This window comes from Cyprinus carpio, chromosome B1 (genome assembly GCF_018340385.1).
Source record: "Cyprinus carpio isolate SPL01 chromosome B1, ASM1834038v1, whole genome shotgun sequence".
NCBI classification, from domain to species: Eukaryota; Metazoa; Chordata; class Actinopteri; order Cypriniformes; family Cyprinidae; genus Cyprinus; species Cyprinus carpio.
Genome location: NC_056597.1, coordinates 13,255,116 through 13,281,183, shown reverse-complemented (window position 1 = coordinate 13,281,183; position 26,068 = coordinate 13,255,116). Strand labels below are relative to the sequence as shown.

The following is a 26,068-nucleotide window of genomic DNA, read 5'->3' as shown; positions in this document are numbered from 1 at the left end:
ATACATAATATTGGTCAGGATATGTTTTTTTTTTTTTTTTTTTTATGAAAATCAATTTCTGAACATCATAGAAACCCTTTTGAACATTTCTACTGTCATTGACAAGGAAAACCAGATACAATTTAACACAGATTTATAATAAAATAGCAATTAATGAAATAGCAAAAGTGTAAAAGGTAATGTACAAAAATATTATTTTGGCAAAAATAATACATTGTATTAACGTACAACATGTACATAATTATAAAGAAAAACAATTGTCCTGAAAACACATTTGTTTGTAGTTTATCAATGAAAACTATAATTCACTATAAAATATTAATAAGTATATATATTTATATAAAAATATAAATATATTTGACTCTTGTCTGAATGTGGTGTTAATGTAATTTTGTTTTCACACACTTTAGTGAGGACCAATTCTCACTGTTAACTATTAACTATTACCTTTTCCTCAATAAACTCCTAATTTGCTGCTTATTAATAGTTAGTAAGTGTCACGTTACGCTGCTGGAAGGAACACGGAGCCATGCATAATCGAAAGAGAATTTAATTATATCCAACACCGAGGGTAAAATCCAACACAGGGACATAAGGTTGACACACATACATCACTGGTGACATGAACAAGTAGAACCAACAAATACAGACTGAACAGACTGGGGCTTATAAGGACTGGATAAGGAAGGACAGACAGGTGGCAGGGGAATAATAATAATCAGAAACACCGGGAAACAATGAACAATCAAACACATGGGAAAAGTAGAGTAACAGAGCACATGGGGAGCAAAAACACAAATAAAACATGAAACAGAGTCTGACAGTAAGGTAAAGCCGAGTTCAGACTGCACGATTTTCAAAGTAGTTGGGTCACTGTTCTTTTCACACTGCGCATGACTATCTTGGCCAGCATTCAGTCGCTGCTGTGTTCACACTGCACGATGGATCGGCGGACAGAAGGTGTTTTCACACTGCATGACTTTACAATAGGAAGAATCGCCGACAAACTCTGTCTGGCACGCAAACTACGTTTCCAACCAAACACACGCGAGATGTGACAAGGAAAACAATGCGATATCACGTGTGCAAAGACCGGAGTTCTCACGTGAGACTGGGGTTATTATTAAAAATTGTAGCCCGCAAGAAATCTTGCAATACGAACAGACATGGGTGCTCCTGTAGATTCCTAAACCAAAATATGATATTGAAATTTTAGTTTGGAGGAAAAAAAACACTGGAAGAAACATACAAAAAGCACAGGGGAAAACTACACACACAAAAACATGTATAATGTTACTGAAGGGTTCATTCTTTTTTGTCTTATTATTGAACTCATATATACATATCATGTACAGTAAGTTCCAAATGCTGGAACTGTGGCCGAGAATACTAAGAAATCAAGTGCTAAGTTAGATCTCAAGGGCAACAAGAAGAACAACACAATATAAGAATGTTAAAACATTGTTGATGCAGTTCAGATATCTAAGTGCTAGATGAGGTCAGTAAAGACGAGACACTAGACCCAGACAGTCCATTAAGTACTGCTCAAATTTTTCTGTGAAGCAGGTTAGTGACATGAAAGAGGTTAATTACAACAGAGGTTAATTACAAATCGACCGAAAGCATTTTGTATGAACTTGAAGGGGTTATTTGACAAAATCTGGTGGGCCAGTGGGGAGGAATCAAATTTACACTCTGATTAGATGGTAATGCAGGTTGATCTGATGTAGATGGAAAAATTTAAAGGACCAAATACTGAGCCCATGGGGACTCCTGGATTGAGAGCCAGTAAATTTAGGCTTTTTACTAACTTTATATGATCTGTTCAAGTAGGAAATAAACCAGTAAATTAGTTAATGTTGTCCGCACTGGAAATGAACAGTTTGTGGCTGACCATGTCAAAAGCCTATGCCAGGCTCTGGTTCTTAAGGTTGCTGTGACAAGGATTAATTCCTAAGTGATGGAGGTCAAGCATGCTGTTTTTGGAAAAAACTTGACATTTGGATGAAACTGTTCACCATGCAGTGTTGGGGATGCTGTCTCATCCACAGCATCCATTACAAGCAAAATACAAAGCAAATTGTTTCAAGAAGATGCAGCAAACTGGTTTATAATTATAAAATAGAAACTTTCAAATAAAAAATAAAAATAAAAATTAAAAATTTGACTAACTAAAGGCTAAGATATCGGTTGTTAGATTTGTTTAGATCTGATATGTAATGTTAATAAAATGTAATAACTATTTTTTCCCTGGATTATTATAATTTATTGGGTTTCATGATATTATGTTAAGGTGAAATTCATACCAGCTCCTCAAAACTCTCCAACTGGGTGGATTTAAAAGTCATAATAGTGGTTTTGTGACCAGGAGACTGCCAGATTCACATTTGCCATTGAGAATATAATTTGCTATAGCCTCTAGCAACAAACCTGCTTTCCTACATTATAAATGTGTGTGGACATATACGGATAGTGTGCAGAAGCCCATACACATTGAGGGATCCTGTAAATTGCTTCGACTTGTTCTGAAAATATTTGTGCTATACAGGTCTAAGCGAGGAAGGTGCCTTTGTGTTAATAACCACCAAATGTGTTTGGTCTGATATATTCACTCTGTTTTCTCTTCAGGTACCTCATGAATGTGACATTTGAAGGGCGCAACCTCTCCTCTCAGTGAGGACGGTTTTCAGATGCACCCAAAGTTGGTCATTATACTGTGTAAATAAGGAGAGGCAGTACGAAAGGGTGGGTGTCTCTAATCATTTCTCTCTTTTGCCTCTTTGATTTCTCTTAACTCATTGATTGTGCAGTTCCCTGAAGCAATTATCAACCTTCATTTACTCTTTATCTTAATTCAAGATTTCAGCCGTCCTCAAATTTAGCCCGCACTAATCCAGTCGTAGCCAACTTCAACTCAACACCCTTCTCATTATCCTCACTCATTATCCGTCTCTCATCTTTCTGCTCTCATCTTGCCCTCTTTGCACTTTCACAGGTCGGTAAATGGGAGAACGGGTCTCTGGCAATGAAGTACCACGTGTGGCCTCGGTTCGAGCTCTACTCGGATGCTGAGGAGCGGGAGGACGACCACCTGTCCATTGTTACACTGGAGGAGGCTCCATTTGTTATTGTGGAGGATGTTGACCCCCTCAGTGGCACCTGCATGAGGAATACAGTGCCGTGCAGAAAACAGCTCAAACTCCAGTGAGAATCCAATAGGAACAGTACAGATATTCAGGAAGATGTGCTACAGTTTTGTTCAAAATTCAAATTCAGATTTCACAGCAGATGTTATAAGTGGTAGACTGAAAATTTTTATACAACTTGTCTAAATCACAGATGAATACAGTGTGGTCTAAAAAACTGGACAAATAAAATATTTAAATCTGAAAATAAACAGAAGGTTGTAAGATTTCAAAAAAAAAAAAAAAATCCAAATACTGAGAGACCAAATACTATGCTAATATAATTTTTAATTAATCTCTAATAAATTAGAAAAGTGAAAAATAAAGTTTTCAGTGGTCTCAGGCACACCACACTATTTGTCTATAAAGATTTTCTTAATATCCAAGATAGATAAAAGCTACATAGTATAGGTAAAATATCTTAAATCAGCTATTTAAATCAATCATTGTATGAGATCAATATGAGATCAGCCATTAACCTTGACTGCCAAAATGCTGATTTGCCTCATGAGAGCACAGATCCTCCATTCAGTTTTCAAATGTAAGGTGCTCTGTCACTGTCGGGACTAGATTATATCATATAGTAAGAAAGTGTGGTGTATACAGTATTGCACTATTAACGTAAAACACTGATTCATTTATGGATTAAACTGGTATCTCATGTCTCTTTTTAATATTGATTAAAAATATCTGTGTTAATTTAATTTAGCATTCATGTAATAAATTATTGCTAATAATTTCAATCATTTATTATGAGAAATGATCCGAGATTAATGTGAATTCTGACAAATTTATGTCTCCGTGTTCCAATGTAGTCAATGCAGTACTCAGTTCAGTGGTCATTAGTCCATTTTGATGTTATGTTGACTCACTGATTGATTTCTTCAGATGCAGATTCTTTATTATGAAATGGTATTTTGATTAAGGATGATGAACGGCTAAGGCGAAATTGTTAAACGCCATCTTCACTATTTAGAAAAATAAACTTCCTTCGTGCTTACATTAATCTTCTCAACTTTTTTTTCCTGTTTTTGTCCTACCTCCAGAAATCAGACAGGAGATTCAGGGATCTACATTAAACGCTGTTGCAAAGGCTTCTGTATAGACATCCTCAAAAAGATTGCCAAGTCCGTAAAACACTTTACCTACGATCTCTACCTGGGTGACCAATGGGAAGCATGGCAAAAAAGATCAATGGCACATGGAATGGCATGGTTGGAGAGGTTAGTTTCGAAATGCTTTTAGTAAGAAAACTATTGGTTGTTATAAAACACCACACGGTTTGGTATGTCAGGCAGTCCCGTTTCTCATCCAAGAGCATGCTGGATTATACACTTTTGTTCTTCCTGTTCTACCATTCGTCTGCATGTGATGGATAAGAGGAGCATATTCATCTGTATGCTTTGTTTGTTTGTTTTTTCACACTGTAGGTATGCTTATTACAGTAAATTAAAAATAACATTTTGACAAATCTTGTTACATTTACAATTTATATTTCTGCACAAATTTGTGGTTACTCATTTTTGGATAGTGTATATATACCTTTTTTTTCTCCTTACAGCAAATTACTAATACATTTTGTGATTAAAAGGGGGAAATTGGATCAGGAAGTGTTTGCGAGCCAGACTCAAACTCACATTGCATGTATGCCATTGGCTCCCGTGTTATTTTAGTATCACTGATATACTATGTACGTACTATAGTTTTTGTTATTTTGAATTTTAAAATTTGTAAAATTTGGTTTCTTTTTAATTTTAACAATTTTTATTAACACTGTTGTTGTGATGTCTGTGATGTTGTGATATAGTTTAAATGTCTATACAGATTTATTTACTTAAAAAAGTAGTTATTTTATATTTTCTTTTATTTCAGTTAATGTTTATTTTATTTCAAGTAACGATTATTATTTTTTTTAAAGGTTTTAGTCAACTGTACTAACCCACTAGGGCAAAGTTCTATAGCGTCTGTGATTTCTGATTATATATTATTCCAAAAAAATGAAAATCTGAAAAAGTTAGTATCTCCATGACAAGAACAGATGAAAGAGAGAGAGAAAATGTGAGCAAGTGAGTCTGCACAAGCCCAGGGGAAAATACAGCTGGTGCATTAATTTCAGATGAGAAAATAATATGAGTTACCGGATCATATGTAAATCCACAGTTGGAATGAATGTTATGCAGTTCCCTTTCTGTCCTAGTCATATGAATACTCGGAGAACTGCATCACATTTGGAGTCGCAGACTCTAAGTAGCTTTCTTTATGTTTACTTAATGTCTTTATAAGATCTGATGCTCCAAGACATGCTCATGTTCAGTGATAGATGCTTTAATGCAACACACACATTCAAGCAAATATGCAAAATACAGTCTCATATTTTGAAAAAAAACAGAGAAAGAAAATAGGATATAGAATAGCACTACTCAACATGCAGCCCAGAGGGCATTCTCGCGGCCTGCATGTTTTTTTGAGATTCTGGTATATACCATGGTAAATGCACAGTCGCAATTTAAAAAATCCGGCACCAAGCAGAAATCTATAGTCCACTCTGCAAACTGTGCCACAGATGAGCGCTTATGGTACAGCTTCATTGATTATAATGGGAGTGATTTAGTTTGATACGTGGTCGTGTAAGTTACACCTCAGTACAACACTCAGTAGCCTTATTGCATATAACATGGCGCACAATAAAAAAAAATTAGAAGTGTGGCCCTTGAGGCTAAAGAAATCTGGTTTTGTGGCCCCTTGAGTAGCCCTGTTGTAGACAAAGCCTTCCTGTAGCATACATTCACCTTATTAACTGTTTTGTCCCATTTTCCTGTATCACCAGAGGCCTCTTATATGTAACTCTAAATATTCCTGGACAAGTGATGGGTTTGGGAAGTGGTGATTAGGGAAAGGTTGAAAAACGGAGAAATGGGCTATTAAAAGCTACTGCGACCCACTGTGTGGAAGTAACCTGAATTCTGCCTTCCTTGGTCTCACAGTCTTGTTTTTTTTTCTTCATGGTTTTTTCATTCACTAGTTCTTTTCACCTTTTTGCTTCTCACACTGTTGCTTTTTTTCCTCCCTCTGTTGTGGCATGCCTAGACTGGTCCAGGTTCGGTATAACCGCCCCTTTTCCTCATGTCTAGGTTGGTGTTGAAGAATGCCCACATGGCAGTGGGGTCCCTGACCATTAATGAAGAGAGGTCAGAGGTCATGACTTCTCTGTGCCCATTCAATAGAGAACTGGGATTAGTGATCATGGTCTCTCGAGCAATGGCACAGTGTCGGCCTTCTGCCTTTTTAGGTACAGTGCTATATACACACGTAACTGGCCTTCAAGATATACTTACCAAATTCAAGTGCACTCTTCATTAGGTAATTCTCTTTTCCCTTCTTTTTTTTGCTCTCAGAGCCCTCCAGCGCTGAATGTCTGGGTAATGAGTGTTCGTTATGCTGTGGAACGTTTTCAGCCGTGGCTGTTTTCCCGTTTTTTTGAGGTTACTTCAGTCCTGTTGGCTATAATCGCTGCTGTGGCAGATGGACGAGGTTGTGCCACACAACCGTCATATAACACGACACACCCAAACACAAATCACTATCTTTATTACAGAACACCAGTATACATTTGGTTAGTATATTAGGTTAACAGTTTTCATGTTATAACAAAAAAAAACGATCTAAATGGATATTAATTACATTCATGCTTTCTTTAAATATGTTTATATAATATAATATCCTTCTGTTCATAACTTATCATTCACTGTGCGATTTACTGGTGCTTTAATAATGTTGTTGTTTTTCATTTTAAATCTATTTTATAAATGAGGTTGCAATCTTTATCTATTCATAGTTCCATGTCTGGTTTTGTATATTTATTTTTACATTTTCATATATACATTTGTTTGAAATTGTTTCTAATTTAAATCTAAAGTCAATTAGAAATGTATTGTATGTATAAACTTATATATTTATATCCAAGGGACATATATCAACAGGATATTTTATATATTTACCCTGGACCACAAAAAACCAGTCTTAAGTAGCTGTGTATATTTGTAGCAATAGCCCCCAAAAACATTGTTATTGGTCCAATTGTAGATTTTATGCTAAAATCATTAGCATTTATTCATGTTCCATGAATATATTTTGTATATTTCCTACCATAAATATATCAAAACTTACATTTTGTTTGGTATTATGCTTTGCTAAGGACTTCATCTGGATGATTTTTTCAATATTTTGATTTCTTTGCACCCTCAGATTGCAGATTTTCAACTAGTTTTATCTAGCCCTACTATCATCTCATTAATATTTGTATTTAATGCCACTATTTCACCCCCTCAATTCTGTCATAACTACGCATTAACTGTGCATTTACTGGTGCTTTATATGTTTTTTTTCAATGTTAATCTATTTTAAAATAGGTGCTCTTCTTTAGATATTAATTTTTATGTCCCCGTTTTGTATATGTATTTATACTTTCTCCTATAAAACATGTGTTTGAAATGTTAGACAATTTAATCTCAAGTAATAGAATTGTATTTTATTGATAAATGTATATATTTATCTCAATGTTACATATATTCCCTATATTTTATATATGTGATCAGGACCAGTCAAAATCAGTTTAAGTAGCTTCATGGGTTATATTTGTAGCAATACCCAACAAAAACATGTATGGGTCAACTTGTATTCGATTTTTTGTTTATGATACACCCATCACTTAGGCATTTTATTTCATGTTTTTATGAATCTATTTGTCAATTTCCTACCATAATATATCCAAAACTGAATTTTGTTTGGTATGACTGCATGTGCTTAAGGCACTTCATCTGGAGATTTTTTTAACTTTATTTTGATTCTTTTCACCCTCGATGCAACGTTTCAAATAGTTGTAATTCTCCAAATAGTGTCCCATCTAAAAAAAAAAATAATAACATTCCCTCATGGGAAAGCGTACTGAGTCAGCTTTGAGATGATGTCTACAAATCGCAAGTGTGATTTTAAACTTCGACTCTTATGTTCATTCTAGACGCAAGGTTATATCCAAATCTCAAATCACCTTGTCGGGGGAGGGTGTGGACAGTCTATCCATTTTGGTCCATGTTGTAGTGGCTAATTCACAGGCGCAGCAGGGTACTGCTTCGCGGAATATTACCGGTTCTTGGACTCGAAATCAAAACTGAATAGATAATTCATGGCGAGTTATTATGGGGGTTCGTCCTCTCTGCCCCTTTAACTCCTCTTTGATTCCTATTAAATTAGACGGGGAATCACGTTCTATTTCAATTTCTCTACCTCTTTACCACACCATCAGAGCCTGCGCCGGTCCCTCCTGCACCATCGGAAAAAAAGCTATTTGGCTACTTTGGGGTTTGGTCTTCAAATAACGCTGTGCCCCGGGGCCGACACCCAATCGTGCTTTTTAACTCGTAGCAATGATTAATGGTCTCCGGTCTGGGCCCCTTCTTCGCTGTGTTATTTTCTGGCCATGTACACCGGCCAACCTGGCCGCATTTATGATTCAAGAGGAGTAGTGGACCATGGTGGACGGGATCCTGCGTGGATCCCCCCCGTTTGGTCCCAAGGGTTTTTTTCCTGGGTCAAAATACCCCGCCTGTGCACAAATGCATAGCTCTGTGGCATTTCCTGAGGCTGGGGTTTATAAATGTTAGCGTTCGCCATGCGTCCTCATTTACCGACTTTGTTCAAACCACTCGATCTAGTCCACCTTCTTAGGATATCCTGCCCTTAGCCTGTTTTTTTTCCCCCAAAGACCTGCCTTGGATCTGAACGGTGACGTGGCCCTGATACACTAATACTCCATTTTAGCCTGTGTGTTTGAACAGCGTCTTACGCTTCATTCGCACAGACCTCGCCTGTGATAAAGGATGCACACTTTAATGGTGCATGTTGGCAGTTTGTTGTGTTTACTTCCCCCTGGTTTCCTTCCTGTCTTTAGTCTCCCTGTGATAAAGACAGCTATAAGGAAGGCTGTTTGTTGGTTCCCGAGGCTCTGGTTTCTTTCACAATATAGCCTTTTGTTTGTTTAACCAATCTGAACTGTCCAACTTCTGGCTTAACGAACTGGCATGAGGTTCGTTGGGTTGGTGGGATTTGTTAGGTGAAACCTGCGTGGTCCCATGCTGATCTGTAACAGGAATTTATAGACACATAACCGGACACACTTCTCTGCGGTGTAGAGTGTCATCATTTTTTTTGTTTCATTAAGTCTGTGATTTATTCTGCCTGCCTTACATGTTTCCAGTGTTTGTAACTGTATGGGACATCTATAATACTACTCGTTTTATTACAGTCCTCAATACGCCTGAGGAACATATTTCGGGCACCACCATGTCGTGACTGTGTTTTGTTTGTTTAATGTAGGCAGTTGTTTTTTTGTGTGGTTCTTTTTTTTTGCGTTTGCCAATCGTTGCATGTAAAATGGTGGCTAATATGGATCTGTCGCCACTTCCGTTCGAAACCCGACCACCAGTGTTTGACGCTGGCGGGGGTCTTAGCTCGTCTTTGAAATATGTGATGTAGTGAGATTTGTGTTTTTTTTTGTGATTCTAAGTCCCCCTGCTTTTACTTGTTCTAGCAAAAGCTTGATTTTCTAGCGGAACATAGTCTGTAGGTGAGTTATCAATTGGATAAGCAGTTCTATTATGAATGGTGGGACCACAGAATTCTGTGTCTCTGTGTATATAGGTTGTTGTTGAAATTACACTGTCTCCTAACACTTTGTCCATTGATGTGGTTCATTGACAATCGTGTGACACTGCTGACGTCTATATAGTAGTATATATTTTCCCTCTGGATTTCTATCATCTTTCTTCTAGTTTCCGTCATTTTTTTTCTTCCTGACACTTGACATTATTCCCTCCATCATATTCTGTCTTTGGCTACTTTGCCCCCACAAGCTCGCACCGAGTTTGCATGAACCCCTAAGGATTACAACTACAATTAGAGAGGCAACACCTATTATGAAACCAGCTTCCCGCAGTAAAACGTAAACGAGCGGCACTCCACAGCCTCAGAATGGGTGAGGAATGCCAAAAAGCGAGCGCGATGGTATCTGCCTGAAAAGACAATATTAAAGGCGGGAAGGACAGGGAGAGACCCGTAGCTTGTATGACAGCAGTATGTCCCTACAGTGTGATGAGTGTGCGGGGGGTGGTTGAACTCTGGATTGTCTAGATCGCATCATTATACACGCGGCCTCCCTGGAGGGGTACTTTTCTGTCGTACGGCGCTGAGTGGTAAACGGTCATCTGGATTCCCCCCTGAGCTGATGGATCTTTCTGCTCGCCTTTGGGATTTTGTATCAGTATTAATAGTGTGACATATTGTGAAGAGGGCACTCAGTACAATACAGATTTTTAATTTAGAGAAAAAATTGATTTCTTCTGAATTACACCTTTGGAAATAAATTCTAATAGTTCTGAATATAAAACTACAAGTTCCTATTGTTAAAACTACATACATAGGTTTCCATTTTCGTTTCTTGTACATTAGTTAACATAGAACTAACAATATGAAAAATAATTCCTGACGCATTCTTTAGTTACTTGTTGATTTCAACATTCTCTACTAATATCATTCTAAAAAACAAAAAGTTGTGATTTGTTTGTTTTATTAGTTAATGGATCTCAGTAACATGAACTCAAACCGTTGGGTGTTTAGAATCCATGAACAAAGAGACTTGATACTGTAAACAAATGTATTGGTTTATGTAATGCTTATATAATGTTTTATATACTAATAATTGTATTTAAAATATATAATATTTATACTTTTTAATAACATTCTAACTAATGTAGACCCTATTGTCATAGTGTTATGTTTTTTTTTTTTTTAACTACAGGCATATCTTGCAGTAAGTCACCTTTCAGTTTGCATTTACATTTTTCAAAAATTTTAAATTAATATGACCTAAATTTCTTGACTTGTCATGTTGGTTTTCTAATGGTCTATTACAAGTTTCATGTACTCTCTGACTCAAGATGAGCTCATAAAAGATGCAAAATAATTAAATGCAAGAAATTTAGCAAAAAATGTTTACTTTAAAGTTGACGCATTACACACTAATCACCGGTATCTCACATCCAGCCAGTCTAACATCAGTAATCCCAGGGAAATCTGTCATTATTTAGGAAATAAAATAATACATTAAGTAAAATAAATTAATTTAATTATTAAAAAATAAATGAATAAACATACTTGTACTGTTTAAAAGTTGATGAGACCAAAATAACACTAACAACACATAAAACTTCATTATTTCCCCACTAAAAAACACAAAAACACAAAACTAATTGTTTACAGTATAGTGTTATTTCGATATAAACTTAATTACTAAAATTTTAAATTTAATGAAACCGTAAAATATAAAAATAAATCAATAAAAGTCTGAATATTCACAAAACTATATTGGTATGTCACAGTGTTCCGTGGTCGTTTGACGAATAATTTTTCGTTATAATTGTCGTCAACTACATTTTTTAGCACCAACGACAACGAGATGATAACGAACTAAAACTATTTGTTTTGAATGCTACAAAAACTATGACGTAATCTAATGACATTTTTCCTATACGAATAAAATAAAGACTATTAGAGAATACATTGTTCGGGAGGGACGATTTGGGAAATAGATTCATTCAGAAATGAATCTTGCTGCGTGGAATCGGAGGTTAGATGCGTACATATTGATACCAGTGGGGTACATAAGGACTCGAACATACACTTGCTGCACGAAATCGCATTAAACACGTTTCAAAAATGTCAATATGTTGGGCAGTACGTAGAGAAGAGCAGACAAAACAGATATAATCTGACGATGAACGGACGCAAGAGAGAACTCAATTCGGCCTGGTTGGTTTGAGATAGCCAGGACACTGCAGATACACTGAAGCGAGTTCCCTGCGCGAGTACTCTTTTTGCGTTGCATGAATGGAGAAATTACCCAAATTGATTTTCTTCGACTTGTCCGTTTTGACAACGTAATTCATTGTAAACAGTTGATACGCCTTAAGTGAAACCGTAAACAGTAGGGAGAACATGTTCTCATGTACATTGCATCAATTGGAGCCTAAATTTTAAGTTGCTATTGTCCGAGTCATTGATGTTAATCAAGCAACAAAAGAAAGACAGAAAATCACGCACTGCTCTTGACTGAAAAACTTTAGTAGCCCCAAAGATTAATCTAAATTTATTTCCAGAAAATAAACATATGTCTGCTTCGAAAGAATCAAGACTATGGTAAAGCAAACGCTTTAAAGAATTGCACAATTGCCGATTATAACATTGGTATTCTCATTAAAAAGAAGACCATGTTCTTGTTTCTTTATGCGAAGTGGTTTGGTTATTTAATTTTAAACATTGAAAGGCAATGTTGTGTGTCACTGCAGTTAAATTGGTTGTCTATCAGGATAAAACCTTAATAGCAAACCTAGTCATCGACCTAAATTTTATTGATGTAGATTCTAGTCACTAAAATCTTATGATCTTTAGTCGATTAAAATACTAAAAACAATCTCAGATGACTAAAATATGACTAAAACTAAATGTCAATGCATTTTAGTCCCTAAAGACTATGACTAAAACGAAATCAAAATTTGCTGTCAAAATTAACCACTGGTGTGTCAATGATACTAAAATAACAACATTGGTTTTCCAAAAGTTTAATGTTTTTGACAAGGCTTCGTACCAACATTCTAACATATTACTCCGCTCCCTGCCCTGTGTAGTAAATTGGATGCATTCATATCGACGATGCAGCGGTCTTGAACTACAATGGTTGGCCGTGAGAGGGATGTAAACTGGTGACCACGGCAGTGGTTCTATCTTGCTAACTACAGGGTATGGCATTGTTTTTTGGGGCCCAAATTCAGAAAGGGACTCAGGCTGGAAGAGAGCAGTGATTCTCGCAGCCATGCAGCTCGTTGGGAGATGGTAAATTATATTCTTATTGGATGATTGTGATGAATTAGCCACAAAGCCTTAATCGGCACAAATTAGTTCAAGATTAAAGATATTTAGGGGACAATCACTCAGAATGAATCTGCATTGTCTGCATTCTTTTAGCATCTGATTCATTGAAAAAACTTATAGCCGAGTCTGGTCACCACAGACACACACAAAAATCAGCTGAGCAGATTGCATGATGCAAAAGCTATAAAATGATAGCAGACAGTGCCTGGTTAATTAAAATGGTTTTGTGGGTGGTTAAGTGAACAAGGCAGGTTTTCGCGATGAAATGCTGTTCTACAAAAAGTTGCGCGAATTGTGTAGAAGATTCACAGCTTGAGTTGTTTACTTCATTCACTTCTTCTTTTTAATGATTACTCAATGTGCCCTCAAGGCAAAAACTGTTTTGAAGAATACTACTGCCAAGAGATGACAAGTGCTTACACTGTCTGTTAGAACACGCCAACAACCCCCCCACGTATGCCACACAAAATGGTATTAGATGGATGAAAAATATGGCCATCGCTGCTTTTCAAAGCTTCCTTTGTGTGAAATTCACAATTCTGTTAAAGCATAATAAAGCTAATATCGAAGTAATGTACTCATCAAATTCAAGGATTCATCTCATAATGTGCTCTGTAAGAATATAAATGACTTATAATTTGCACAGGTGATGCAAAGCTGAAGCTAAAGGGGTTTGGAGGTTTGGTTTTTCTTTCATATTAGTCTGGTTGGCACAAAAGGATATACGTTGTGTTTATGATATTATATAAAATACAGCAAAAATAGTTACTTAAATAAGGAGGGGGAAAATGTGGAAATTTGATATATATATCTATATATGATATTATAAATTTTTTTTATGTTATAACTTTTATTCTGCAAGGATGCATTAAATGATCAGACCTCACCGTACCGATTTAGAATGTAACAACAGATTTCCTAGTTTCAAAAATAAATTATTTTCTTTTGTTAGACTTCTATGGAATCAAGGACCCTGCAAAAATGAACACACTGTTCCACAAATATATTAAGGCAACGGGGTTCAACATTGATTGAAACAATAATGTTTTTTTGGAGGCAGCAAATCTGCATTTTATATTCTGTAAGATCATGGGACACTGAAAAACTGGAGTAATGATTTTGAAAATTCAATTTACCTTCACAGGAATCAATTACATTTTAAAAATCTGTATAGTAAATTTGTATTTGTAATTAGTATATAGTATACAATTTAGGAAACGAATGGAGTGTACTAAGCAACTATAATAGTTGTACTGCCACCAGCAATAGATGCTACAGCTTTAAAAAGTGTTTATATCCATCATATTCTCTAATTCAGTTTGATTCGGGTGCTTTCCTAGTGATCCAGATCCAGGGGCCATTTCTAGAAATCATCATCTCTTCCCCAAACAGCATCTGAGATGACAAGCTGTTGGAACACATCCAAAGACACATGCCAGAACATGCCCTATGCACCCCACACCACACATAAACAGTGTTAACAAATTTAGACACTTAGGATGACATTTTGTAAAGAGATCTTATAGATACTGTATACGGGCAGTCCACAGAAAATTCTATCAGCTACATTTATATAATATATATGCCCTACTTAATGATTCCTCATGCATGCTTGGTTATGTCAAACACGTGGATGCATTTAGATTAGATTAGTGGCAAGGTGTGAGTGTTCATATGCATATTGACAAGAGGCAGTGCACACTGACAGCAGCATGGAATCGGAAAGGTCCACGGTTGGGTGTTGATCACATGTTATTATATAAGCCAGCATATGAATCCAGGAGCAGCAATAGAGTCCTATTTGCAAGTGTCAAGGGGGCACTTTGTGTTATCTCAAAAGTACACTGGGAAGGCATCAACTGTGTGACATATACATGTAGGTACACATGAATGCACCGGCACAGCATGTGAACACCCGCGCGCACATTCACCCTCACATAGGTGTTGGGTTTTTGACGGATTTGAAGCCTGAACTCCCTGACTACAGTTCCCAGATGTGGCATAGAACTGCAGGCACTGAATGGATGGATCCTTTTTGCATACTTTTTTTAGTGTGAGAAAAAGTATATTTGTGTGTATCTGCCGTGTGTATCTGCCGATCTGCATTTGTCCCTAAAGACAGACCTGCACAACACCGAATGGCGTTTTGGAGTTTGATCCCGTGATCCTCCTATGTGGGCTTGTCAGGCCCCCTCAGGGTCCTTATTAGAGCTGGGAACCAAATCTCAAGTGACTCCCATAAGCAGTCATTAATGTGAAGAGAGCTCAGTGTGTGTGTGAGTTGGATTAATCCATTATGACAAATGTTACACTTCACAGGGGCCGTAATTTGTTTACTGTGCAGAGTTTTGTGGGGGCTCTAAATAAATGCAGTGCTGAAATGCATTTGAAATCGTCACAGATATAGGACAAACATGAACAGACACGTCTGCTAACAGTAAAGCTTGAGAGCACTCGATGCCCATGGACACACATAACACACAGCTGGAGAGGCGGAAAGAAAAAGATGCACAAATGGTCACTCTCTTTCTAACACGCATTCAAAATGCTAGAAAGTAACAATCTTTTTTCTCCTCCTTTGTAGGTGAGATGGAGGAACTTGAGGCCCTTTGGCTGACTGGCATCTGCCACAATGAGAAAAACGAGGTGATGAGCAGTCAGCTGGATGTAGACAAACAAAATGGCAGGTGGTGTTCTACATGCTGGGAGCTGCAATGGCCCCTGTCCCCTTATCACATTCATCGCAGAGCACCTCTTCTACTGGCAACTGCGATTTTGCTTCATGGGTGTGTGCTCGGGTACAAGGGCCCCTGGCGTCACCTTCTCCATTAGCAGGGTAAGTGGCAGATTCACTTTTGATCCAGAGGCAAACAACCACAAAGATTGATTAACTATTATTCAGGGAGCCAGCAGACTATTGAGTTTTTTTAAGGTTTGGAGATTAGGAGTACTGTCTTATTGTCCAGTCAAAATTTATTCCTATCCTAGGTAGCGACAGATTTGCTGTTAATTTGTGACACATCAAAGTGTAACAGATTATCAAAAAAAACAAAAACATGTTTTTTGTTCTATGAATCATTATTTAATTGGATTTTGAGATGAGCCATTCCACACAAAAGTGGCAGCAGTTGAACTCAAACTTGCAGGGAGTGGGGTTTAAGTGGTCTAAATGATTGGAGAAGTCCTAAGTCCTACAATAGATCAATAAGATTACAAAAGTCAAAAACTTTCTCACAATTTGGGAAAACCGTCAGAATTGCGAATCTGTATTACACACAGTTCTGAGAAAACACAGTGAGAATTATGAGATAAAAAAACAGGTTACTTTTTTGTTTTTATTCGGTGGCAGAAATGGACTTCCATAAAGTATGACTTGTTCACAATATTAATAATAACAATAACAAAGATTTATTAACATTCATTAAGAAATGTTTTTACTTTCCTGGCAAATTTATGTATATCAACAATGTATCTTGAATGTGTATATTCTCAGCCCATCTGAAAATAACTATATTTCCTTCACATTAGAATTATGTCAACACTGATTTTTTATGCTGTGGAAAAGCCACTAACATCTGTATGATAATTACATTTGATTGGACGGTTTATAAACTACATTTTTGTTAGTGGTATTGTACATATTTATTTTTGTACATTTAAATCATTATTTTTCTTTTGTTCTGATGTAGGTGGAGGGAAAGGCGTGTGAAACAAACTTTTTCAATGCCCATTTTGCATCGAAATGCAACATTATAAATCAGACCCCTGATTCTTGAAGCTAACCAGGCAAAGCAACAGTCTCTCATCCCGACATTCGGACAATCAAATCATGCCTCAATCGATTTGGAATGGGCCGTGAGACCCACATTAATGGTGGGGATGAACACAAAGCCGGGTTTCCATCCGAAGTTGCGAATTTATTTAACTTATGCACAAAATTGGGAATACCGCAAAAATCATTTGTGAACAAGCACAGTTTCCATCCAACGAGTTCAAATGGTGCTGTTTCCACTGCATGGTACGACTCGGCTCGGCACGCCACGGTTTTGCATTTCCACTGCAGTTTAGTATCGCTTTAGAGTTGGTGGGATTATTGTATATGTTGTTATAGTTGCAACCACCTATACTACCACGACTCCTAAAAAAAACTTTTTCATTCCGCATCGCTCCATCAAGAGCTCTGGCTGGATCCGCTCCTCTGCTATCAACGAGAGGAATGTACTGTCTGTACTTCCGCAACAGACAACAACAAAACTTTTTGGTTGTTAAAAAAATTCTTTGTTGTTGTGCTTGTTCAAAATGTGTTGCGTTCGATCCTTCACTGGCTGTGCTGATTTAAATCTGGCAGTGCTTTTGTTGTTTGGTGTCGCCACGTTCAGTGATGCAGGTAGCGACTATTCTCTCCGGCCAATCTGTGATCAGCAGAGTTTACACATCACGTTTTGGTAATGGTACGGTTCACTTGGAACCTCAACCGAGGTGGTACTAAAAAAAGTACCAGGTACTGTACCCAGTGGAAAACCCCCCAAAAGTGAACACGTACAGAGCCGTGCCGTACTGTACCCATGCAGTGGAAAAGTGCCCAAAAGAGAACACCAGTTCATCACTTCCTGATAAATTGGCAGTATACATCATCTAAGAAAAGTAGGAGAAGCTACTGAATATAAATAATTTCCTATATAATAAAATTACTTTGCACTCAGAATGATCAGACGAAACACAATGCGGTTATTGCTATCGGAGGTGGATGCTGCTGTTTGGGAACGCAGTCGTTTAACAGTTCTGGGACAGCAATTATACAGACATACTTTGATGACAGACTTTGCTTCTGGGCATTTTTTCCGAATGACCATATAACAACATTTCAGATGCCCCGTGTGAACAAGATCGGTTCCATGGTTAGTCAGGATTACCATCCCATAACACAAAAGTCAGAGACATTTTTGATTGCGCTTCTTGGAGGAATTTATTTAGCAAAATGCATTTCCCATCTCCCATAATTCGCATTCTTAACCTTTTTCGCAGAAGTCAAAAACCACCTCAAGTGAGCATAAAAACTTTTTTGCGACTAAAGGCATTTTTATTTGAAAAATCAGCATTTCCATCACTCTATTCTGATAGACGATACTTCAAAATGTGCATAAAAGCAAGGTGATGGAAACCCAGCTAGAGAGAGTAAATATCAGTTTATGTGACCAAACTGAAAAGTGACTTAAACATAAACCTAGGTTTACCTGAGTTCACAAATGATCGAAGCTAAAAGGATAAAAGCTTGCTCTATTAGTCTGTTAGGCCACCAAGGGCAATTTGTATGGACCAGTTTCCTCAGCTACAAGTACAGACATAGGAAACTGATTATCTTAGCTAGCATATCTTTCCTTTGAGATAAAGATGTGTGTGTTGAACACTAGCTAAAGCAGTGTTAGTGTGATGGGGTAAGAAGAGTCTAAAATTAATGGAGTGGGGGGGCAACACAATATGGGAGAGAAAGGCAACTCTTAAGAAAAAGAAGGAAACAGATCGAAAAATTAGATAACACTGAATGAAGAATATGCTCTAACCCAATCGGATTGAAGGGCAGTAGATGAATGAGAGAAGAATCACAGTGGGAAGGATGGCCTGAGTTAAAAAAACAGAAAGGTAGAGAAGATAAGAGGATAAGATGAACCTGAAGAAAGAGGGGAAAAAATACATACGAGTGGGACAGACAATAAGCATGACTAAGAGTGAGACAGAAAACATTTTCTGACATTGCTGCCTCACTAGAGGGATGGATCGCCACTAGAAGAGTAACCTTTACCCTTTGAAATGTTTTGAAGAGAAATTCTATTTGTTCCACGTTTCCTTGTATTGTTGTTATGAAATGGTTTTCCTTGGTTTGTATATAAAAAATTAAATAAAAAAACATTCTAATATTCACAATATTTACAGGTCTAGGTTTGATAAATGGAAGCACCAAGCAGTTTAAAAGATAATTAAGTATTTTGACAGTTTTACAATAACACATTTGCCATTAAGAAATGAGTTTGATAAAATACAGCCAAAACATACACGGATAAATGGATTAAAATGCAGTGAATCTGCATCAATGGTGAATGAGCTTGAGAGGTTTATTAGAATATTTTGTAATTAATTTGTCATGGCAGGGATGAAGGAGAGACAGAGGAGTCGCACACAGTGGTGTCAGCTGAATTTTAATCACATTGATTGAAGACATTGATAGGCAGTCAAAACCACAGAGTTACTTTTTTCTCTTTCTTGAAACATATTTTGAAACATATCTTTTTTCCCTTCTCCTTTCATTCCTTTCTGTCTCCTTCAATTTCCTTTCTCTGAAAATTATGAAAATTACGATGAAAATTATTTATTTATTATTATTTTAACACGTGATAAACAGGAAATCCCTAGAAATAAGTTTTTTTTAATTGTCTAAATTTTAACTATCAGCATATAGAAGACTGTCAGAATAGTAATTACAAAAACATAAAAACTATAGAAACTAAGAGATTTGACTTGAAAGGACTAAGCCTTGAGACTTAGCATCAGAATTGTGAAAATGCTTGCGTGCCTAATTAAACTTCATTAAAACAACCTATCTAATCCCACATTGTTTGTTCCTTCTCCTCTCCTTTGTTTTTGCTTTTCCTTATTTTATCTGTCCAACAGGGCATCTACAGTTGCATCCATGGTGTTCAAATTGAAGAGAACAAATCAGCCCCTTAACTCACCATCAGCCACTATGAACATGAACATGAACAACACCCCACTCCAACATTCTCCGTTTGTTGCGTACTGCCAAAAAAACTGACCTCTGTGCCTGGGGTCAATGGTTCACCTCGCCAGCGCACTGGACTACAGCCATCGTGAGTCAGGCGTTTATGACATCAGTGAACACCGGCGCAGCCTAGTAGGCCACACCAGACTGCAAGCCTCCACCGTACCTGCCAGAGGACAAAACATGTTCAGCGACTATGTAAGCGAGGTGGAGGAGGACTTTTTGGGAATTTGCACCTGAAGGACAGCAACCTGTACCAGGATCATTACCTACACCACCATGGGGGCACGGGATCCGAACTGGCTCTCGGTATGTCGGGTCCCCTGCCTAACCGACCTCGTAGCTTAGGGAGTGCCAGTTCATTGGAGGGGGGGTACGATTGTGACAGCTTAGGGGGTGGGGTAGGCACACCATCTTCACCACCCAGCCAAGGCAGGTCGCTGACACATCGGAACAGGGAAAAGTTTGACCTTATTGCGGGTCACCCAACCCAGTCACAGCTTCAAGTCCCGGCCTGCCAGATCTATACGGAAAGTTCTCCTTCAAGGGTGGGGCATCCAGTTCAGGGTTTATTGCAGGACATGACAGGTACTGCGGGGGAGGTGGGGTGGGATCAGGAGGGGATGACGGAAACATTCGATCCGACGTGTCCGATATTTCCACTCACACCGTGACCTACGGGAACCTCGAGGGTCATGGCAAACGGCGCAAGCAGTACAGGGACAGCCTAAAAAAGAGACCTGCTTCTGCCAAGTCTCGCCGTGAGCAGGATGAGATTGAGCTTGGCTTCAGGAGACGTCCCCACCACACAATCCATCACCATCATCACCACCATCATCCAGCAACACAAGCACACCGCTCAGCCACCCACCCGTGGAGCGCAATAGCCTGAGAGGTGGTAACAGCACCTCCTATCTATTCAGAGACAAAGAGAATTTGAGGGACTTCTATGTGGACAGTTTCAAAGCCAAGGAAGGGGCATCCCCCATGGGGAGCATTTGGATTTAAGTGATGCTCCAGGAATGGGTGGAGGAGTGGGGACTGGGTGGAGGCGGTTGTGGTGGAGTAGTTAGTAGTGGTGGTGCTGGGGGAGCGTGCACTAGTTTGGTTCCCATGGAAGATTTCCTGAAAGGTAAATCCAAGAAGACAGAATGTAAGGGTGGAATGGGAGGAGGATCGCCTGGGCAACAGGGCCATGCATGCTGGGAGAAAAGGGCATCGGAGGTGGGGGGTTTGGCTGGAGGGGATTGGGAATGTCGCAATTGCCACAGTGGAGGGGTTGGAAGTGGAGGAAGCAAGCCAGTTTTGCATGCATGGGGGGGGAGGTGGGGCTGGGGGGAGTAGGGGGAACCAGTGGAGGGAGTGGACAAATCTCAAAGCCGCCCTAGTTCAGCCACCTGCAAGCGGTGTGATTCGTGCAAGAAACCGGGCAACTTGTATGACATCAGTGAGGACAACCACCTCCTCTTGGATCAAAACTGGGGGCAAGCACCCTTTGGAGAGCGGAAAGGGAGGGGGAGGCACAGGGGCCCAAACCCAGGTACAGAGGCGGAAATTTGGCCCAGGTGGTAAGGTTTTGCGCAGGCAGCACTCTTATGACACATTTGTAGAGCTGCAGAAGGAAGGGGCGGGCAGGATGGGTGGGTTTGGAGGCAGAGTGGCGGAGCGTCAATGCTTCCTCCACCCCGAAGCGTGAGCCTAAAAGACAAAGACCGCTACATGGAGGGCACGAGCCCCTACGCCCAGATGTTTGAGCAGTATGCGGTGAGGGGAGCGGGAGACATCCATATTTTGGAGACAGAGGGAAGGGCGGGGGTTCATCATTTAGTTTATTCCGTGGGGGTGAAGGTGGGTTGCACCGTCGCTCCGTGGGTGAGAGAGACATGAGGGACAGGGATAGAGGCATGATGGGAGGAGGTGTGGGCGGTACCCGAGGGGTCGGGACTTACTCCTTGTCTAAAAATCTCTCTACCCAGATAAGGTGAACCAGAACCCATTCATCCCAACCTTCGGCGACGACCAGTGTCTATTACACAGCGCCAAATCATACTACATCAAAAAGCAGCAGGCACAGCCGCAGCAGCAACAGACGCCACAACAGCAGCAGCAGCAACAGCTCCCTCAACAACAGTCGGGCTGACTTCGGGGCTCCATGGGGTGACTTCCTATTTGCCTGCTTCCGCAACTTCTGGGGTACTGTCCAATGTGGCCCCTCGGTTCCCCAAGGAGCTATGTCTGGGCGGGCCCCTTGGCAACCACCACGGTGGAGGACCTAGCAACAACAAGCTGCTGTCAGCAAGGGATGGGTTAGGAATGGGTCAAGGACAGAGACCGTTTAATGGATCGAGTAATGGACATGTTTACGAGAAGCTTTCCAGTATAGAGTCTGATGTGTGAAGAGGGGAGTCAGAAACAGATTAAAAATGCAGAAAAGAAGCCAACGGACATGTGGAATGTTGATTGAGAGAAAACTGAAAAGGCAGTGTGTAATTAGTTCCTTCATGCTCACAAAAAAGACGAGGGAAACCGTGTGAGGAACTGACTCATGCTTTCTTTAAGTTATGCGGATCACGCGCTGCCAAGCATACGTATGTAAATAGAGAGAGGGGACCTGCCCACTGTCAAAAAGTTGAGATTAGGGGGAAAAATCTGTTTATTCCTCTATTTTATTCTCTTGTTTTTTGTATATCCCACTATTTTCCTGCTCCTAACATCAAAATAGTGGCCAATCCAGATGGAGACAACTGTGTACAATCCTTTTGTACAATTGTGGATGGAAATCAGTTACTCTTTTTAAGCAACAGGGTAAAAACTTACAATAATTGTATTGATAATGTTCCTGATAATAATATCATATATATATTATTACAATGTTATGATATCCATTTGGGCTTGGTTTCTGGATGTTTTATGCTGTTATATATTTGTACTATAGTTTCAGTTCTTAGTTAACAAACCACTTTGCGGGAGGCTTTTTTGATTTGTCAACTGATCTTATTTGATTGTTAATTGAGTTGTAGACAAACTTGGATTCCATAAGGTTCTTTATTATTGATTATTCAAGTTTATTTTACCAGTATATGGAGTGCTATAAAATATGTGTGTACAAGGCATGATTTGCAAAGTACTTCAGCTGTACTTCAGATATCATTGTGAAGGAAATTTATTATCACCTAATTTTTACAGTGTTTCGTTTGTTAGAACAATATTGGTTTAATATACAGCACGTTATGTGCCTTACCAAGACTTACAGAATACCTGATTTACAGGTCATTTTGCCATGGTATCTTTCTGGTCACTGCACACAGACTTGTCATTGGATGATTCATATTATTCTGGAACCTTCGTTTTAATGGTATAAGCACTGATATGGAATATCCAGCATTGAGGAGACATAAAGTAGGCTAAATGTGTTTATAGTATTAATCTTGAGACTAGGTTCTAAAGAAAACCAGATAAATTATTATTCAAATAGCTTTTAATAATAGAATCATAGGATATTTGAAGTTTGCACAACATTGTACAGTACCACAGTATCCTCCCTGAGTTGAGACGTGGGGCGTTACATTTGTATGGTGTTAGCCACACTATAGAGATAAAAATTAATTATTTATTTGTTCTCCACCATCCCCCAATTCTGAGGAAGTCTTTGATCAAGCAGCAAAATAACAACTGTGTCATGGATTTGTTTCTTCTTTGAATGCAGTTAGTATTGGATATGCTTATCTATACTTTTCTTAGGGAGACTGCGGTACACAGTATGTAGGGTTTTGCAGGATTCTCAGCAGATACTTGCATTTTGTTATGTAAATATAATTTTTTTTCCCACTCTGTACAGTGAATAGACAGAAAGGATGTAACTCTACATATCTATGTTTTACCATATTGGTTAGATGATATTTTAGGAATTACATTAAAGGTTAACAATCCACCTTTGCTGCAAAATATATATCAGTTAAAAATCAACTAATGGACAAAAATTAAGAATTTTTCTATGTCCCTCCCTACTGTTATTCAGGCTAATACAGTCCTTTACTGCACCTGTACAGGAGAAGTGAAATTTTGTAGATATTTTAAGTTTATGCCAGTCAGAGTGCTTTTTTTAAAATAACGTAAAGACATGATAATGGTGGGGATGGCTCCAGTTTTTTCCCCTATCCTTCTGTTGTTAAGTTGCAGTTTTAATACACCCACTATATGAAGTAGAGGTATTTCTCAGGAATTTTGGATGGGCACAGGCAAAAACAAACATATCATTTGGCTAAATTGCCTAATTACCTAAATCAATAAACCAGTGAACTCATTTAATTGGATAAATGAGAGCCATGTGAGGTTGTTGCAAGTATTTATGACCTTTTTTCCCCATCGTTTTCGAAACCACAAATGAACTCATGGCAGGGCAGTCTGAAGACGTGGTCATTTTTTGAACTTTTGGCCCACAGCTTAGATAAAAATCCTTTACTTGAAATTTATTGCAGATTTTCTTTATACATTTTCTTTGTGAATGAACTGTTAACCCAACAGATCTCCACTTTAAGCACAATATTTATAATATTCGGGTTATAATTGATGTATAGCTATCGATTTGTGAATTTTTTATCTTAACTTTCTGCCACATTCTTTTTTGACTCAGTTGTCTTTGTGTTGTAATGTAGAGTTTGTGTTTAAGATGAGCAGTGCATGCCTTTTACTTATTTATTGCCATATCTTTAGCATTTCATACATTTATGTCTATTTAGATATCCTGCTCTTTTGTGGGTGCAATATGTTGATAAACTGTGCATCATACAGGTTCGGGTTGTAAAACAGATGTGGTGTTTCCAATGAATTGATAAGATCTTTGAAAATGGACATGGAAATAATAACTTGTTATGGAAATTAACCGGCAAATCTCTCCCAAATTTTGGGTGATGTTGCTAGATTTCGTCAGGAATACTGCCATTAGTTAAGCAAAATTTTTGAAGACCATTCTTGTGTCCATGTAAGGCTAATTTTGTCTTTTTAGTCACAAGATTTTTTCACAATACCTTTTTTTTTTGCATGGTACCCTTTTTTTAAAGTACCCTTAATATTTTTTATGCTTGGTCTGTTTTTCTCATTTTAGTTTTATTTAGAAAATCCTTTAAAGATATCTCATAAGATATCTCATAACAGTGTGGCATTGCTTTAAGAGCTATAGATGTGGTGACAGACTTAGACCACTGCATTTCCTGTTAATCTCTGTGTTCGTACCGCAGAGTCAAGCCAACAGTTTTTAGTAGTAGTACTATGTAGAAGTAGTATTGTGAGTGTCAGGGACAGATGCCTTTGCTCTTCCTGAAAATCCTCCCACTTAAAATCCTCACATTAAAAATTCTCACTTTAAAAATCATGCCAATATAAAAGCATGCTAAGATGACATTTGCAGCAGAAGATACAAGGGAGATTGGCCGATAAAATGGGCGCACAAGGACGGAGAGATAGTAGCCAGTGTTCTGTTATTTCAGTGTTTTATTTCCCTTTTCATTCATTCTCATTTGAACTAATCTCTTTCTTTATTACTGGTAGGATAAGACTACACTAGTTTGACTCTATTTTACTGGTTTGTCATTTTAATGCCCTCCCCAGTAAGGTATGTCACATATGATTGTTCATGTATTTGAGAAATCATATGCTTTGATTACCTCTGTATGTGAGTGGACATGTGGGTGCGCGCCAGGTGTTTGTGTGTGCACATTTGTCTGTGCAGTGAGTGTGTGTATGTGTGAAAAGGAAACAGAGCACAGTGCAATGGTTATCTATTATGTCTGGCTGTAAATAGTTTATGTCCCCTTTCCATAGCCTTTTAATATATGAAGACAAATATTTAAAATAACGAAATTTGAGATACATTTTTGTCTGGAAGATTTTTAATAGCCACATGAGGAAAAGTTATTAGACCACTGGACCAGGAGCACAGTGCCATTCTAATAGCATCCGAGAGCCAGAATTTAAGACAAAATTTACACCTCCGTTGTCTTCAATTCTGTCCTTCTTGTATTTTAACCACTTATTTTAAATGTTACTCATGGATCAGAACTGTACAGATTCTGTAAATATGACAAAAAATTTATATTTTTTCTGTTTTTGGATAGAGAGAGATTACATG

General features: G+C 38.2%; 1 pseudogene; it reads left to right on the top strand.

Annotated features, from left to right (window-relative positions):
• Positions 1-22,445, top strand: part of LOC122134578 — a 40,253-nt pseudogene extending 17,808 nt beyond the window's left edge.
• Positions 22,446-26,068: the final 3,623 nt, after the last annotated feature.